General features: G+C 41.3%; 2 non-coding genes across 2 annotated transcripts; both read right to left on the bottom strand.

The window, feature by feature from the left end:
• Positions 1–8,437: 8,437 nt before the first annotated feature.
• On the bottom strand, positions 8,438–8,509 carry TRNAE-CUC (transfer RNA glutamic acid (anticodon CUC)). Its single transcript has one exon. It is a non-coding gene; the product is annotated as a tRNA-Glu (tRNA).
• An 825-nt stretch (positions 8,510–9,334) lies between these two features.
• Positions 9,335–9,406, bottom strand: TRNAE-CUC (transfer RNA glutamic acid (anticodon CUC)). The gene has a single exon. It is a non-coding gene; the product is annotated as a tRNA-Glu (tRNA).
• Between the last annotated feature and the right edge of the window lie 173 nt (positions 9,407–9,579).

The following is a 9,579-nucleotide window of genomic DNA, read 5'->3' as shown; positions in this document are numbered from 1 at the left end:
ATGTCTGCTGTATCCTTTTTCAAGAAAAAAGACCATGGTCGACCTCTGGAGGAGATCTTTTTCACTAGAAAATGAATTGGGGATTTTCATGTTGTGGGGCACTCATCTGCATTATCCTATGTATGGCTAAGAAAACAGAGAGGTCTTTTCACTTTCAGATCACATGATTTGCTGGGAAACAAGGTATGTGCAGAAAATTTTTATTCCAAAGGTAGTGGAGTGTATGGGCTTTCTGATGGTAGTGTAATTCCCTACCGTTTTAGCCAGCACAGCCAATAGCAGTGGTTCTCAACCTGTGGGTCGCCAGATGCTTTGGCCTTCAACTCCCAGAAATCCTAACAGCTGATAAACTGGCTGGGATTTTTGGGAGTTGTAGGCCAAAACACATGGGGACCCACAGGTTGAGAACCACTGGCCAATAGTAAGGAAAATAGAGGTCCCCATACAACATCTGGAGGACCAAATCTTCTTCATCTTTGTCTTAGGTCTATTCATCTTAGCCAGCTGTTTCTGGATGGAACTATTTTAAACCAAATACACATGTATTACTCACAAAAACTATAGATAGGATTCATGCAGTGTCCTACTCAGAAGCCATATAAAAACCTGCTTTTTCCCTTGGGGTGTATAGCTTGAGAATGACATCAAACAGTAAGAGCTCAACTTTTCTGATGATAGCAAAGAGAGTACTATAAAAGCTTAGTTATGTCTGCCACCTTGTGGAACATTTTGGCAGTGTTTTTCCCCAAAAAAAGATGCAACCAACTACACAATTGCTGTTGGAATGAAACCACAAGCCATGCATGTTTCCCAGGCTCCTTCAACACAGCTAGTGAAATCCCACATTGTCTGCTTTGAACTGGGATATAATGCAATGTGGACTCAGATAACCCAGCTCAAAGCAGATATTCTGGGTTACATGGCTGTGTGGAAGGGCCCCTAGTTAGAGGATTCGGACATTTCTCTTCTTGCCAAAGACCCTGGAAAGCCATTTTTAATAACTGATTTGACTGCAATGGCGACAACCTGTAAAGTACTCTTTCTTTTAAGAAGAGCTGGAATTTTTTTTCTGGTTTATAATTCCTAGCTAGATAATTCCCCTCGGCTCTGGAATAAAGGAAGACTTTATATATGGAGCAAGCAGTGCCAAATGCCCAAGCTGGGTTCAGGAAAGCAAGAGACATCAGTTTTCAAATTTCAAAGATACATTGGATAAAGGAGTGCACTAAAGAATTTCAGAAGAAAAATGATTATCACAAAGCCTTTGATTGTGTAGATCAATGTTTCTCAAACTCCTCTCCTAAACTATGGATCACTCTTTAAATAATGGGTGTTGGTTCCTCTTTAAATAATATTAAAAATATTTGATGGCCTGATGAATAACTCCTTGCCAAAAACTCTAAAAAAGAATTGAGTTGACTATGGCAACCACCGAAATCAGATTGACTACATCCTTTGCAGCCAAAGGTGGCAGACATCCATCCAGTCGGTGAAAACAAGACCTGGGGCTGACTGTAGCTCAGATCACGAACTTCTTGTTGCTCAATTTAGAATAAAACTAAAGAGATCAGGGAAAATACACAGACCAGTTAGATATGATCTCACTAACATTCCTAGCGAATATACAGTGGAAGTGAAGAACAGATTTGAAGGACTAGATTTAGTAAACAGAGTCCCAGAAGAACTATGGACAGAAGTCCGCAACATTGTTCAGGAGGCGGCAACAAAGTACGTCCCAAAGAAAAAGAAAACCAAGAAGGCAAAATGGTTGTCTGCTGAGACACTGGAAGTAGCCCAAGAAAGGAGGAAAGCAAAAGGAAACAGGGATAAGGGGAGATATGCCCAGTTAAATGCGCAATTCCAGAGGTTAGCCAGAAGAGATAAGGAACTATTTTTAAATAAGCAATGCATGGAAGTGGAAGAAGACAACAGAATAGGAAGGACAAGAGACCTCTTCCAGAAAATTAGAAACATTGGAGGTAAATTTCACGCAAAAATTGGTATGATAAGAAACAAAGATGGCAGGGACCAAACAGAAGCTGAAGAGATCAAGAGAAGGTGGCGAGACTATACAGAAGATCTGTATAGGAAGGATAATAATATCGAGGATAGTTTTGACGGTGTGGTGAATGAATTAGAACCAGACATCCTGAGGAGTGAGGTTGAATGGGCCTTAAGAAGGATTGCTAACAACAAGGCAGCAGGAGACGACGGGATCCCAGCTGAACTCTTTAAAATCTTAAAAGATGATGCTGTCAAGGTGATGCATGCCATATGCCAGCAAATATGGAAAACACAAGAATGGCCATCAGACTGTAAAAAATCAACGTATATCCCCATACCAAAAAAGGGAAATGCGAAAGACTGCTCCAACATCCGTACAGTGGCCCTTATTTCTCATGCCAGCAAGGTAATGCTCAAGATCCTGCAAGGAAGACTCCAGCAATACATGGAGCGAGAGTTGCCAGATGTTCAAGCTGGGTTTAGAAAAGGCAGAGGAACGAGAGACCAGATTGCCAATATCCGCTGGATAATGGAGAAAGGCAGGGAGTTTCAGAAAAACATCTACTTCTGCTTCATTGACTATTCTAAAGCCTTTGACTGTGTGGATCATAATAAATTGTGGCAAGTTCTTGGTGGGATGGGGATACCAAACCACCTTGTCTCTCTCCTGAGGAATCTGTACAAGAACCAAGTAGCAACAGTCAGAACTGACCACGGAACAACAGACTGGTTCAAGATTGGGAAAGGCGTACGGCAAGGCTGCATCCTCTCACCCAACCTTTTTAACTTGTATGCAGAACACATCATGCGATGTGCGGGGCTTGATGAATGCAAAGCTGGGGTGAAAATTGCTGGAAGAAACATTAACAACCTCAGATATGCAGATGACACCACTCTGATGGCCGAAAGCGAGGAGGAGCTGAGGAGCCTTCTAATTAAGGTGAAAGAAGAAAGCGCAAAAGCTGGGTTGCAGCTAAACATCAAAAAAACCAAGATTATGGCAACAAGAATGATTGACAACTGGAAAATAGAGGGAGAAACCGTGGAGGCCGTGACAGACGTTGTATGTCTAGGAGCAAAGATTACTGCAGATGCAGACTGTAGTCAGGAAATCAGAAGACACTTACTTCTTGGGGGGAGAGCAATGTCCAGTCTCGACAAAATAGTAAAGAGTAGAGACATCAGACTGGCAACAAAGATCCGCCTAGTCAAAGCCATGGTATTCCCTGTAGTAACCTACGGATGTGAGAGCTGGACCTTAGGGAAGGCTGAGCGAAGGAAGATCGATGCTTTTGATCTGTGGTGTTGGAGGAAAGTTCTGAGAGTGCCTTGGACTGCGAGAAGATCCAATCAGTCCATCCTCCAGGAAAAAAAGCCCGACTGCTCATTGGAGGGAAGGATACTAGAGACAAAGTTGAAGTACTTTGGCCACATCATGAGGAGACAGCAAAGCCTAGAGAAGACAATTATGCTGGGGAAGGTGGAAGGTAAAAGGAAGAGGGGCCGACCAAGGGCAAGATGGATGGATGGATGGCATCCTTGAAGTGACTGGAATGACCTTGAAGGAGCTGGGGGTGGTGACGGCCGACAGGGAGCTCTGGCGTGGGCTGGTCCATGAGGTCACGAAGAGTCGGAGACGACTAAACGAATGAACAACAACAATGGCAACCATTACATGTACAGTACTTTTCCTTTGAAACTGAGCTGACAAAACTCACTTTCATGGTCCAAAATTTCTGGAATTCCCCACCATGGTTGGGTCTTTTGGCGAGCTGCAGTTCACATTGGTGTTTCTTGGGCCCCTTCCACACAGCTGAATAAAATCCCACATTATTTGCTTTGAACTGGGATATATGGCAGTGTAGACTCAGATGACCCAGTCCAAAGCAGATATTGTGAGGTTTTCTGCCTTGAAATTCTGTGTTATATGGCTGTGTGGAAGGGCTCTCAGTTCTACTTTGAGTAGCTTAGAACCACCTATAATGTTATTTAGGCTGTTTTACAAGGCATAAGAGCCACAGAATCATAGAATCATAGAGTTGGAAGAGGCCTCATGGGCCATCCAGTCCAACCCCCTGCCAAGAAGCAGGAAAATCACATTCAAAGCACCCCGACAGATGACCATCCAGTCGCTGTTTAAAAGCCTCCAAAGAAGGAGCCTCCACCACAGTCCAGGGCAGAGAGTTCCACTGCTGAACAGCTCTCACAGTTAGGAAGTTCTTTCTCATGTTCAAGTGGAATCTGCTTTCCTGTAGTTTGAAGCCATTGCTCTGCATCCTAGTCTCCAGGGCAGTAGAAAACAAGCTTGCTCTCTCCTTCCTATGACTTCCCCTTACATATTTATACATGGCCATCATGTCTCCTCTCAACCTTCTCTTCTGCAGGCTAAACATGCCCAGCTCTTTAAGCTGCTCCTCATAGGGCTTGTTCTCCAGACCCTTGATCATTTTAGTCACCCTTCTCTGGACACATTCCAGCTTGTCAACATGTCTCTTCAATTGTGGTGCCCAGAATTGGACACAATATTCCAGGTGTGGTCTAACCAAGGCAGAATAGAGGGATAGCATGACTTCCCTGGATCTAGACACTATACTCCTGTTGATGCAGGCCAAAATCCCATTGGCTTTTTTGGCTGCTGCATCACATTTTTGGCTCATGTTTAACTTGTTGTCCACAAGGACCCCAAGATCTTTTTCACATGTACTACAGTTGAGCCAGGAGTCCCCTATTCTGTATTTTTGCATTACTTTTTTCTGCCTAAGTGGGGTATCTTGCATTTGTCCCTGTTGAAACTTCATTTTGTTACTTTTGGCCCATCTCTCTAATCTGTTAAGATCATTTTGAATTCTGCTCCTGTCTCCTGGAGTATTGGCCATCCCTCCCAATTTGGTGTCGTCTGCAAACTTGATGATCATGCCTTCTAACCCTTCATCTAAATAATTAATAAAGATGTAGAACAGGACCGGGCCTAGGATGGAACCCTGCGGCACTCCGCTCGTCCCTTCTTTCCAGGATGAAGAGGAAGCATTGAGTTAACCAATTACAGATCCACCTAACCACATTGGACTAGTTTGTTTGCCAGAAGGTCATGGGGAACCTTGTTAAAAGCCTTATGGTCCTTGTTAAAGCATGTTGTATAAAGCAGGTTGTATAATACTGTTATGTTTAATTCTGTTTTGATGTTTGCATATTTGCATATTGCAAATTGTGTGATCATACTTTTAATATAAGCTGCTTTGAGACCCTTCTACATGGCCAAATAATCCAGGTTATCAAAGCAGAAAATCCACATCTGATTTGAACTGAATTATCTTAGTCTACACTGCCATATAATCCAGTTCAAAGCAGATAATGTGGATTTTAAACAACTGAGTAGTAGGGGCTTGAGTCTCCTTCAGGAGAGATAAAGCAGGATATAAACAAACATAATAATAATAATAATAATAATAATAATAATAATAATGTGAAAGGCTGCAGTGACAAGAGACAACCACCAGGACAGAATATAGAGAAATGAAATGGTTTCCAAAGGAGTCAGGTTAGGCTGCATTTTATCACCTTTTAACTTTAGCAGTGAATAAATCAAGCCTGAAGCAGGATTGGACTTGGAGGAAAAAGGTGTGAAGGTTGGAGGAAGGAACATCAATGATTTATGATATGCAGATGGCACCATACTACTAGAAGAAAATAGCAAAGACGTGGAGCAATTACAGATCGTCCCCAAGTTATGAACAAGATAGGTTCTTAAGTTGAATTTGTATGTACATTGGGACAGGTAAATTTTTAAGATAACTCCAGCCTCTCTCTCTCTCTCTCTCTCTATACACACACGTGTGCGCGCGCACACACACATACAGCCCCTGTTCAGAAGATTTCACCTCACTTTCTGTCCTGTGACAATTGGGTTCTGAAAAATATGGCTTGACACCTAGGAGGTGTCTATGGGCAACAGCTCTTCAGCTTAGAAATGAAGATGGAGCACCACCTCCCAGAGTCAGACTTGACTAGACTTAATGTCAAGGGGAAACCTTTACCAAGGCCCTTCTCTCTGTTCTGCTCCTGTCACAAGTGCGACTTGTGGGTACGAGGGAGAGGGCTTTCTCTGTGGTGGCCCCTCAGCTCTGGAACTCGCTCCCCAGAGAAATTAAACAAGCCCACATCCTGTCAGTCTTCAGGAAGAGTCTGAAAACTTGGCTATTCCAGTGTGCCTTCAATGAATGAATGAACAATAACCCCTGACCTGACCAAATCCTGCATAAAATGCCCTCGGAAGCACTTTATTTTACCTGTTTGTGCAATTAAACCCTACTTGTCCCTAAATACTTTACATTGCTGTCTCACCCAGTGTTTTTAAACTTTCAATCCCTGCAAATGGCCCTGCCCACTGTCATCAACCTTCTGTGTTCAAATATTGTCTGATGTGTTTATTTATACTGCCTTTATTTTATTTTATTTTTATTTTATTGCTGTTGCCTTATGTGTATATTTGCATTGTTGTATTGCTGGGCTTGTCCTCATGTAAGCCGCCCCTTGTCCCCTTGGGGTTATACATTAATAATAATAATAATAATAATAATAATTATTATTATTATTATTATTATTATTATAAGGAACTCTTCACATAGCCCCTGGGTCCATACCATTTTGTTGTATTTTCGAATTCAGATTTTTATTTAGATGTCGGAATATTTGCATATAAAGAATGGAGGTGGGATCTGAACTAAAAGAATGTTTTATAGGTGCCTTATTATTGCAAAGAGGAATGACCGTTCTAATACCACCGAATATCACCAATTTGTGATAGATTGCCACACCACTGACACCAATTTGTAAAAGTATCCCACTGTCTCCAACTTGCATTCGATTTCTTTTACTGTGGTTAGCAACACTGGCCAATCTGCGAAGGTATTCCACCTAATACTGTTTAAATCTCCAAAGGTTTGCTAATTTATAAAAGGTGTAGATAATTATAGATGTAATTCAGGTAACTGCCACCAACGGGAGGTAATGCCGATGAGAACTGGTTCCCCAGACGCAGATGTATAGAGATGACACTGTCTTCAAACAAAAGTTAATAAGTTTATTTTGAACAAAGCGTATGGTTGCAGGCTGTTGATAAACTTGGAATTACTTTGAGAACTTTACATGTAACTTGGTTGCAATACAGTTCACACTTCTGGATGATACAACTTGTAATTGACTTTTACTGTGGTGAAGCACTTTCTTAAACAATGTTTCCTGAGGTGAATAGCCTTCCTGTTTGATCCTTTCGTGATCAAACCCCAGATCTCTAGTTCATTTCTAACTAGTGATCTAAACAAGCTTCTCTTAGTCCTCTCTGACTAATGAAACTAATTAGGTTTCCCCTTCAGCCTTCCTAAACTGAAGAAACCTCTGACTATTCACAAACACTGCTTCTCTACTTCCCACTCTCTTTCTCTCTCAACTGCTAACTCCGACTCCAAATCCCCAACTGACTGCTTCTTTTCAAACGCAGATAGATTTCTCTCACTAGGCTCCGCCCACTTTCCACTCTCTCCTGCCTGGTCTCCTTGGCAACGCCACAGTGAATACAACCAGTCCTAGTTTTCAGCTACTGTTACCAAACAAATAGTTAAACAGTTCAAATACATATACCTAATTTCAATAACTTCCTTACATTATATATACAGCCTGAAGGTAATTTGCAAGAATCAAAATGTTTGTGCACCAAACCATCAGAAAGCCAAGGTGCCACTCTTTTGGCCACCCATGTTCAGAATTTAAAATTCCTCATAAGTGATGCTCAATGTGTAGTTAAAACGGAAAGGAGGAGGAAATTTGGAAGGGTGGAATTTGAATCAATAATTCCTTGACTGTCTGGTAAGAAGAAACACATACAACTTTATTCAGCTGTGTATTATATTTTTATTTTATTAGCTACCTGCTTGACGGTCAAACAATGTCAAGCAAGGGCAAAATACAACCTTAGTAGAAGCAGAAACAAATAAAGAACTCTGTAGAACTGGGTTGCTGTGAGTTTTCTGGGCTGTATGACCATGTGCCAGAAGCATTCTCTCCTGACGTTTCACCCACATCAATGGCAGGCATCCTCAGAGGTTGTGAGGTCTGTTGGAAACTAGGCAAGTGGGGTTTATATATCTGTGGTATGTCCAGGGTGTCTGCTTGAGGTAAGTGTGAATGTTGCAATTGGCCACCCTGATTAGCATTTAATGACATTGTAGCTCTGCAGCTTCATTCAACTCTGTAGAACTTGATTCACTTGATGTCAAAACAGGACAAATCTATTGTAGTCATTCTTTTCAAATATCCTCCTTCACACCTTTACCTTTAAAACTTTAAGTGCAAAACCATACCATTATTTAAGTAAGAGGAGTCTCAAAGTTTTATTTTCAGTATTAATTAAGATTTATTGATTTGAATAAAAACAAGTTTCCCTGACCGGGAATCGAACCCGGGCCGCGGCGGTGAGAGCGCCGAATCCTAACCACTAGACCACCAGGGAACTACAAGGAAAACTGCCTCCTTCTTCTTTAAGACAAAGCTTACCAGTGGTTTCCTTTTTTCCCCTTCCTATAAATCCCACCTCCAAGTATAATCCCGCCTCTCCACATAACGTGACGTCTTGCACCTGACGTCTTTCCTATCCAACACGCTGCTTAGCAACCAAGCGGCTCTGAATTCTTTAAAGGGACAGCGCACCCTTCTCCCCACTTAAAGAGAGTCCAATGGCTTGGACTGGCAACGCATCTTCTAACACATTCTAGAGATACAAAGATAATAGATTGTCTGAATCGTGTACTTCCGAGTTCACAGTAGAGGATTTTTTTTTAAAAGGGAAACAAATGTCCTCTACAGAAATAAATGGAGAAAAGTACGTTTTTATCATAGGAGGCCACGTCTCTGAGTCCCCAAATTTCTCCTCTCACGTCCTGTCCCCAAAAGCAGGAGGTTTGACAACTTTTATGTAAAAATCATTTTAAAACTTTGTTGTTTCACATTTTGTTAAAATATCCCATTCCAAAGGGCCATAGAAAAGCATCTTATTATGGGTTCCTAAAAAACTAAACTAAACTGGATTATTTCTTTTAAATGTAAGAAGCTATTTTTTGTCAATGACAACATACTCCAAATATATATATACATTTAACAGCTTATAAATTATGTTTTACTCATAATTGTTCTGGTTTTGGAGAGGTCTGTGTCTGTATGAAATGATTTCTTCCCTCCAAAAAACTTAGAATAATTATGAATAAAATATAAACTTTGGAATTGTTTAAATTGGAAACAAACTAAATTTAACATATCAAAGGAATGCAAAAAAGATTGCTTCCCTGACCGGGAATCGAACCCGGGCCGCGGCGGTGAGAGCGCCGAATCCTAACCACTAGACCACCAGGGAGCTCGTCACTTTGTCTGTTTCATGCTCTATTAGTTACGTTTAATACTGATTACATCACTGGTGAGTTTTCATTCCTTCACTGTGATAATTGCATTTTACACAGAGATATTTAAGAATTTCACACAAATTAGACGTCTTTTTAAAGACTACTATGTATCTGCAGCAGCAGCATA

Source organism: Anolis sagrei, chromosome 1 (assembly GCF_037176765.1).
Source record: "Anolis sagrei isolate rAnoSag1 chromosome 1, rAnoSag1.mat, whole genome shotgun sequence".
NCBI lineage: Eukaryota > Metazoa > Chordata > Lepidosauria > Squamata > Dactyloidae > Anolis > Anolis sagrei.
This window is presented reverse-complemented; position numbering and strand designations above follow the sequence as displayed.